General features: G+C 36.0%; 1 non-coding gene across 1 annotated transcript; it reads left to right on the forward strand.

Moving 5' to 3' along the window:
- The first annotated feature begins 1,586 nt into the window (after positions 1–1,586).
- TRNAR-CCG (transfer RNA arginine (anticodon CCG)) lies at positions 1,587–1,661 on the forward strand. The gene has a single exon. It is a non-coding gene; the product is annotated as a tRNA-Arg (tRNA).
- Positions 1,662–10,158: the final 8,497 nt, after the last annotated feature.

A 10,158-nucleotide genomic window follows, 5' to 3' on the forward strand; every position in this document is an offset into this window, starting at 1 on the left:
TTGATAGCCATTGAAAATAACATATTCAATTAAATGGATATGGATGCAATACAACGAGATTTCGCCAAATTTAAAACCAGAAAAGTGTCTTTGTAACATGAACTTTTCAATAACAAAGAAAACGAAAAATTACTATAATCGTATCACTAGAAAACACTAACAATAAGTAAATATCCTTATAATGAAGAATAAGAGCATATCTCTTTGTCAAAATCAAACCTAATGTTAGACTTGAACAGGCACGTCCAAAGGGGGTTCCTAAGGGTCCGTACCCCACCCCCTTCGAGACCAAATATGAAAAAAGTAATGAAGGATGAAACAAAAAGAAACGAAAGAAGAATCAGTGTTAAAAATGGAAAACCACAGCAAGCTTTTTGTTACTCTTTCTTATGAGGAGATTTGTATTACTTGCAATACATGGTGGCGAATGAGCGGGATATTGTGGAAAAGTCAGGGAATTTGAAATTTCTAGAAAAGTTACGGAATTTTCAGAATTTCTTCTACTAGTCAGGGAAATTTCAAGGTTTCGAAAACATAGTGCCGTTCTGTAACAGTGTGGACATTTTTTACTATAATTTTTCGTCATCGCTTCTCTGCAGTATCAAACATGTTACTGTATTTCAGAAAAAGTTTCTACTGCTCTTTTAATCTGTCATTTGGAACAGACAGTTTTTCCAACATTCCTCATGTCCGACATTTAACCTCAATCCCTCTACTCGTTTCAAACTTAACATGGCTTTTCTAGAAATTTTCTACGTTCTATCTTCGCACTTTGCCTCCACTTATCTCCCACCCTGTATACGGTCTATCACTAAACACAATCTGTTTCTCTGTTTCTTTTTGTGCTGAATCCAATGCTAGCAATCATTTTTAGCAATTGAATTCACAAAATCGGAATGTTCCCTTGTTAGATTGGGTACTACCGTGACTAAATTTTCAATAAAATATACGCTCCTACGTGTATAGTATAGTATAGTATATCCATGGGTGTACGTGTATAGTATAGGGGGATTCTGGGGGTCCAAGAGTTTCTCGAAATATTTTAGAACTTTTCTTATAAATAATGAATAATCTAGTACATCATATTAAATTCAACTTGTGTTTTGGAGAAATCATAGATAGTGCAGCCACAATTAGAATCAGTATTGAGAAATCAAGAATTTCTTCTCGCTAGTGTTACTGTGGAAATATTAATTCATTTAATTCAGAAGAATAATTTATATAGAAAGTCGTTTTTATGTTAATTCTGGATTGTCATTTCAGAAATGAAAGAGCAGCTTATAAATCCGAAACCTAATCTTACAAATATTACAGGCACTAATTTAATCCCGGTAGTTTAAGTAACGATGCTTCTACCTCTGAACTTAACGAAGTAAATATAGTTCTACAGAGATATTTTACCTTATCCCACAACTAAATTTTCTGAATTTGAACTATGGAAGGCAACATGGAGAAACACTATACAAAGTGAAAAACCTCAATCATTATTCACGCATTGATTCAGTGCATTTAAATATTTTATCTTAATGTATGAAAATGTTGCAAATACTGGCGACTACTTTACCTGTACTAACTACTTCCGTGTGGCCCCGCGTAGCGTAGTCGCTAACGCTCTCGCCTCCGGTGCGAGCGGTCCCGGGTTCGATTCCCGGCGGGGGGCACTCGGTCGAAGAAGTGTAAAAACGCTTTTTCAGCCACCTATCCCCACCTATTCCTCATTCCCACCAGGCAAATGCCGGGGTGATACCTAACTTATAGGTCCCAGGCCGCTTCCTTCCTTCCCTTTCCCCGGATAGTGAGCTCGCCGAGGGACGTCATCCCTCAAAACGTGAAGGGCTAAATGGAAAGTCCAGAAATCTAAATACCATCCCCCCAACTGCTTCAATTGAAAGAAACCATTAAGTTGAAGAGCTACTTCTGGAACTCAATGTGCCACCATCGACTTACCAGCTCTTCTGAGTACTCATTGGAAAATTTCTATAAATGCTGAAGAAGTGTCTTTACAGTTCGCCAAGTGGACACGGGGTAATTTATTCATCTTGTACATTAAGACAAGGACAATATTGCGTAAGTCCTTCAACTTTTGACCCCTTTTGTTTGAAAATTATGTTTAAACAATCCTTTACTTTTGACCCCTTTTATTTGAAAATTATGTTTTAAAAATCCTTTTAGTAAAGTTTTAAAATCCTTTTGTAATTAAAAATTATACTTATGTAAAATATGCGACAAAAGTAAGTAGAATATGTTACATATCTAGAAAATTCTGGAATACAATATGGTATTCAATTCTGTCACAGACTTACATATCAGACAATATATTGTTTATATAAGCCTGCAGTACGAAATTTCGTGCCTCCATGTTGAATGTTTCGCAATACTATGATGGAAGTAAGGAGTGTATATTCTATTGAAAACACCCACTCTAAGTCATACTATTTCACTCACTGCCCAAATAATAGGGCCTATATAACACCCCTCCCAAATAAAATTTCACCTTACGTCACTGCCTCCATTAGTCATAAATGATGTATTTCTGGATATGTATAGTCTGTTGCAAAATTAAATAGCATATTTTCTACCTACTTAAAATATTCTGCTAACTTTTGTCGCTTAACTTACATAAGTATTAGTCATAATTTCAAAATGTTATCATTTAAACCTTACTAGAATGAATTTTTAAATTTTTAAACAACATTTTTACAGTAAACTAGCACTATACGACTTGGGCAATATTGCCATTTCCTTAATGTAGTTGCAAGAATATACCGACGAACACTCGAAAGAGCTAGATTAGTAAGTTGATACTTTGCGGGTAGCTTTTCAGTTTCCTCAGTAACGAAGTTTCATTCAGCTGAAGAAGTCGATAGAAGTAAAGTAGCCAGTATTAGCAATATTTCGATAGGATAAAATGGTTGTTGCACTGCATCAATGTGTCAATGCTCTTTAAGATGTTTCACTTTGAATAATAGCGTTCCACGTTGTCTCCATAGTTCAAATGCAGAAAGTGTACTTATGATAAGGTAAAGGATCTTGAAGGAATTCTGTACACTTCTTAAGTTCAATGATAGAAGTTCCTTATCTAAATATCTTTGACAGTGCAGTGAAATTACCAAAAAGTAAGGAACAAGCTAAAAATTGGTTCAAATGTTGGGAATGATGTTCTAAACAAGATACTAAAAGTCCCCTGAAATCCCACGTGACCTTCGCCGCCATATTAGAAAATGGCCGCTGGAAGTGTCAAATGAGCAATATAAATGAATATCTGAATATTTGTAAGTTAGTGTTTGTATGAAATAACAATCTAGAAATGGTACGAAAACGGATTTTCAATATTATTCTTCTTAATCAGATGAATAAATATATTCTTCTTGTGATAATGGAGAAAATGAATTTTTGGTTTCTCAATATTGATTCCAGTTGTAGTGACAATGCCTATCACTTCATCATTGAACTTATTGTCAGCATTGGAATGCCAATAATTTACTAAAATAACATCAACATTTTGACACATCTTCATAAAACCCAGAATCAGATTAATTTTCTAAGTTCAACGCGTCATGCTTAATTCATAATGTTATAATAGCTTATTCTATACAACTACTGTCTATGATTCCATAAAATTATTTGGACATGTTCAATACTAAGATGCATGTAATTTTTAATTGAATACAAAAAGACATACATGAGCACAAGAAGTATTACGTTGGAAACTATAACGGTCAGTAATAAATTTGTCACGTCAAGTGAACTTTGTGATGGACAAACACCGGGCTTTCTCAGGGTTCTCCTACTTTCTTCAATCCCCATTTTATTCATTTCTCACCATCACCGTCACCTAGCAGACATATACGTTGGACGTAAAATTTAAAGATTTAATTTTATTTGTCTTGGAGAAGAGGAGGAATAACTCATTTAAATTAGAAGGAAAATTCATATATGGCACACCAAGAAAACAAAGACAGAGCAATGAAAACTACTAGAAAGACAAAATTTAACCCGTCCAAATTGCCCAGAAATTTTGAGCTGAAACGAGAACAACATTCATTAGTTGTGATTATACTATAAACAATATGAACTGCTTTACCATTAATTGTACATAAATTGTACGAGTATGTGCATGTACCTAGTTCCACAACTAATAAGGTTTTAATATCGCATTTCGGGACTAGGTTTTACTTCAGGAAAGTCATCTAATTTGAATTGCTGCTACGAGCGGGATCTAAGAAAAAGATTTTCTCATGAAAATATACACGCTTAGAGCTTCATATTGGTATGATAATTGGTTCGAAGGCGGAGAAACATTAGCCGACTGATAGTCTCATAGGGTGAAGCCACGTTATACATACATCATTTATCTCCTTGTGGGCACTTAGTTGTTTTTCGAGAACGTGTAAGGTTGACAGAGGTCAGTTTTGTTCATCTCTCTTTCTCTCCATCTTCCGCAACAGTTTAACGTTTTGTCCAGGTTGACGTCCAGGGCAAAGCAAACGCACAACATTTTATGTATGAGTTCAACCAATACGTACATGTTAGTGTTCCCATAAGGAAACTAAATGCCTCCATATTGTATTCACATATCCACTCATTTGCAGACGCTGTAGTGACCAGGTAAATTAACTTGCATACCTTGACTGGAGTCCAATTGGAAGTGAAAGGAGCTTGTTGTGATTTATGATCTGTCATTTGTCAAATCTGTAGTAACGCTCTTTTCATTATTCTTTTAATCGTAAAAAAGAAATATCTAAGTCCTAAACGATATTAGTTTACAAAGATGGGCAAAACATCAGAAGGTAAAACTGTATGGGGATCGTGGTTACGTGACAGTTTCTCTCTTTACGTCTTATTTGAGCTTACATTTACCCCAATACAATTTTGATTGACGAAATAGTCATAGTTAATTTAAAATAAATTAACTGTGAGCACAAAATTCCATGAACATTTTTTTTTTTTTTTTAGCAACTACGTCTCAATCTTCATATTAACTTAATTGTGCAGTAAGTACCATTTGGACTACTTTTCAATGAATTTTCATTCCGTTAACTGATAGATAATATCATCGAAGTAGAACAAGTTTTACTTGGCTTTTCTTAAGCTTATCAGTAGCATACCTAAAGATTGTAGTACTTGCCCAGTGTATGAATTTGACTGCACTTGTAGTTGGACAGGTTAAAATCACAGTGGTGAAAATCGCTTTTTTTAAAAGTTAATCACTCACTACGAGTCGTTCACTCGGGTCTTGGACATCAAAATTTTTAGAACGAAAGAAAGTAAAGCATGTTTTGGCTAGTGCTTTTGATGAAGCTTCTTGTCCATAAACAGCACAATTTTTTCACACTCCCGCTCAGCATTTGCACCATTATCGAAATAAAATTGTAAAATGTAGCGTAATTTTCTAGAAAGTTAACTCACATTCAAGGTGCAATACCCGTAATTCCTACACTTTTGCACGTCTATTAGCTTCAACTGTGAGTTTTCAAATTACGTTATGCCTGGCTCGTTGCCACTCACCTTGAGATTTATGACACTAATGCCATCGCATGCATAAAATGCTCAACATTTTTAGACTAGTTTATCTTAGGTCGTTGCGAGTGAAATGTCCGCTTTGACGTTAAGTGAGGAAACTCGTTTCAGCAACGTAACACAGGGATGGATTACGTTCACGCATCTAGCATCACACATTCTATGCAGTGCGTTGTTGAAGAGAATCATATAAAAGCGTACCATGAAGAATACACACGAATGATTTTGTCTACAACTTTAAACTGGGATATACTGAACAGCATATCTCAAAAACATTCATAGTGCATTCGGACCAGTGGGATGGCGAATGAATGCACCATTTGTCGTTAGCTTTTCACATTCGTTCCGCTGATATATCATTGCAAACTGAGCCCCTTGGGTACCAACCCACATGGTGTTCGTATGAGCTCCTCAGTAACATCATGAAAGCAGACCCTCAGAAAATGTTCATGCCATTGTAGACGAGTTAGAAATATAGTTACTTCCTGTCGAGGCTCCGTGCAATCGCTAAGGTAAAAAGGTTGAACGCACATAATATGATAGGAGTAAACTGTCAGAACAGCACTTGGATCGAATCATGACCAGTTTCCTGGACGGTTTTCAAACACAATTTTTTTTTCTCCATCACACCACCACGTTTCTCTTCGTAAAGGTGAAACTACCACTGAGTCGTTACGCTTCTGAAATGCACTGCAAACTTGTCTTCAAGTGGTCAACAGACGTTGTGTTCTGATGTTGTACAATAATGCACACTCATATATTACTCAAAGGACGGTACACTGTCTCCATGAGTTGCAGTATGAAACTTCCCCTCTTACGAATTCCTTCCCGAATCTTGATCATTTCTTGGGATGGAAGCCCTTCTCTGATGATCGAGTGGTACGATGTGCTCTTGAGGAATTCTTTGCATCACAGATCCCATACTACTTTCGGCACGGAATCCAATCGTTGGTTGAGTGATGGCAAAAATGTGTGGTTGCAGGTGTCAACAATATTGATTAATCTGGTATTGTAGTTTTCAATATTTTGCCTTTTGGAAGGGGCAGACATTTCATTCGCATTAACCTAAGGTCATGATGCTGTAACTGCTCACACCCAGAATAACCCTCATATCAACTGTTGTTTGATTTGATCACTAATTGTTAAGAAGGCAAATAGGATTTAACTCACAATCAGGAATTTTTTCACAGGCTTACAAAGAAGCGTATAACTTGTGCATTTAAATTATACATTTTCTATGATTTTACTTATGCAGAAGGATATTTCCCGTATGTTTGACCAAACTCGGTTCTTCCTCCCCTTCCTCGCTCATAATGAACTCACCTGACCTTGATCAGGAACATCTATCAGTACAATGAGGGAGTTATGAGAGAACGATTGTGTTTTCTTGATAATTCGAGAATCCCACCAAAATTGAATCGCTTTCAAGAGAGTTAAGATGTAGCTCTTTACGACGCAAAGTATACTGTTTCAATAATCAGGACGTAGTGTAAGAGCAAGGCTTATAACCTCTTGATATAATCAGGAATGTAATCGGCAACTAGAAGGACTCCGTGGTCCCATTGTTCTACTCTCCAACAAGGGAAACGAATGTAATTGGCAGATAGAAGGGTTCTGTGGCCCCAACGTTTGTTCTCCAACAAGGAAAGCGAAATCATGACTATGAACACAAGTTATCACTAGCATGCAGGCGATTATAAAACTTCGATGAATGACCATGCAAGAAAAGCCCCAGACTCAAAGGCAGATAGGGAATTGTTGCACCTTGTACCAACAACTACATCTTGCACAGATGTTCAAGGCTAGCGGTCATAAACTTACCGATGCCCACAGACGGGAACGCAATGTAGCGATTGGAAGCTGTACAAAGGTGGCGGTACCATTTCGAGTGCTCACACCAAGAGTCATCAAATATGGAGACAAAGGCGCGAAGCGGTTCGCAAGGTGGGTCTGTGCATGCAAAGAGATTTTCCGAAAGTGTTCATAATAGTTGTAGGCTACTGTCACCTAGGCAAACTACAGATTCGAAGGGTGAAAAGGAATTCTAAAATCAAATCATAGTAATACCAGATGAATATCCTGAGGCCAAATGATCCGTGTCCATCAAGATAATTTTTCATCACACACCTCAACAAACATCGTCTCTCGCACCCTACCAAGATACGAAGGATGTTGGGATATATACCATACCTTTGAAGTTTCCGTATACAAGTCCGAGGACTTTTGCGGATTGGAGCTACTTGAAAGGGGTTTGGGCAAGAGGCATGTAGTAACCGTGAGTAGGTTCAGGAAAGCTGTGAAAGAAGAATGGAACAAGATCCATTCTGTAGAATCCATAAGTGCAGCGTAGAGCTGGATTGAGCCGTTAGAACGAGTACCGGTACAGAAGATAACCACACCGTGAATACACTAAATTCACACTATATTTTGAACGTCAATAGTTTATGTGTATATTCAATTACCCAATCCTATAGAGGACTACCTTCTTTGAAATTTGAAACAAAGATAGAACCCCGAAATGGTTTGCTTTCCTTTTAACCTCCCTGACTTTTAAACGAAAATATCATTCGTATTAACTTTGTTTCTTATTTTTCGACTAAGATCAAATCTTCAATACATAAATCAGTACTTGTTGAAAAGTTAAATGTACGGTACTCATTGTTGGTAGCAGTTGTTGATAGCAGCTAAAAAGAAGATTAAATTGTCATGATTCTGCATATTAAAAAAAAAAAAAAAATCTTCCCTGATCCAGCAAATTGTTCTGCAGTTTTGCAGTGACAAAGATGAGGATATTGGTTTTGATTGTCTATCAGCTTATGTATGTAGCAGTGGCGTATTTACGATTTTGTTTCGGGAGGGGCTTTGCTTACTTTCGGGGGGGCTTTGCCTGGAAATGTGAAAATTTTGCAAGATATTTCATTTACTTTACTATAATAAGTAAGATTTCGGGGGGGCTTAAGCCCGGAAGCCACCCCCCTAAATACGCCACTGGTATGTAGTCATTAAAATTCCTAAAACTCCGGAAACTTCTCTCGTTCGTTGATCGCAAGAAAGCAGTTAATTTGCTTTGGTTTTGTATTGCTTTTAGCCAATTGTTGCTACATTGTTTGAGAAGAAAAGTTTTCTGACCTGTGAGATCATGATAGGAGGTACTACGTACTATGGAAGGGAAACGAAAAAAGAGAAGAAAACGATTACAATTGGTAGATGGTATGAGAACTGATAACTCATATGTTTAAAAATAGTAAATATTTGTGGGAGAGATTTTGACATATGGATGCTTCTTAAATTGTGGAAAATAAGTTGGCATTAGTTTCGTAATTTCTATAATTGTGTTAATACATTATAAATTAAGAAAAAGTTATATACATGATAAAATTAAGAAGAAGATCATAAAACATTTCGTGTAGAGTATTGTGCTCTACGGGCCAGAAATATGAAGACTGCATGAAATAATAAAAATAATAGAATGTTTTTTTTCGAAATGTAGGTGTGGAGAAGAACATAGAAAATGAGCTTTCTCGAACTGAAAGCGAATGAGGAAGAATTAGGGGAAACCGGGGTTTTCACGAACACTTAAGCTTTGATTATAAATAACTCTTTTGTTTTTAGAGATGAAATTAAGATTTTCTGTGTATAGAAAGCTTGGAGTTTTTCCTGTTTACTTAAGGCAGAGAAAGTCAAAAGTAATATTTTTCAACAAATAAGTGAGATGTTTTGAAAATGTACCTATGTTTGGGATTGCCCCAGTGGTCGAAGTGTTTACATTAAACTTTCCTTTACGAAAGAAGCGAAAGAATTAAAATACATTAAAATTATACCGTAATTTAGACTAGTATTTAAATCATTAATAAGAATTATAATTACAAACATAAGTTAACGAGAAACATGACTAGACCTTATCATCTTTGAAACTATTACAAATGAAAGCTAATAGATAATAGGCGAAACAAAATGCACTCTTATGAAACAAATTCAGAAATAACTGCGCATTAAGTAAAATATTCCTTAAAATGAAAACATCGTTTGGAATTGAAGAAATCACAGATACTCGTATACGCATTAATGTTTTGCTTTCAAGGACAGTATTCTTTATTAGTTCAATGTTCAAGTGCGCTCAATGGGCTGAACAAAATTGCCTAACTGCTAATGGATGTTGCTAGACTAAATAAATTTGTATAATACTCTGTGAATCACATACAGAAAAATTGCAGCCTATGATGAAGGATCAGATATCTAAAATAGGGTTACAGACTATAGAATAATGAAGTAGGCTACTAATGGCCTAAAGGAATAATAGGGCTTATAGCAAATTATTCTAATTAATAAAGCTAATAACGCTTATTGCCAACACATGACCTATTTCCCAAACCAATTTCATTAACTTATTACTTACTTTTCAATAAAAAAATGATAATTTATTTCACACCATGGGGCAATTCCGAACACCCCAGGGTAATGGTAAACATTCTGTCTGGCATTTTCCCTTGAAGCACCACTTGATAGTTAGAGTTGAAACTAATTGTTGACTGCATACAGGCTAGTAAGATAACGAACAACTGATGCTCAAATATAGGGGAACATATAGCCTTATCTGTAACAATATAGAAAAGTTAAGAACCAACTTATCTTGCCAAC

This window comes from Thermobia domestica, chromosome 18 (genome assembly GCF_964235325.1).
Source record: "Thermobia domestica chromosome 18, izTheDome1.hap1.1, whole genome shotgun sequence".
NCBI lineage: Eukaryota > Metazoa > Arthropoda > Insecta > Zygentoma > Lepismatidae > Thermobia > Thermobia domestica.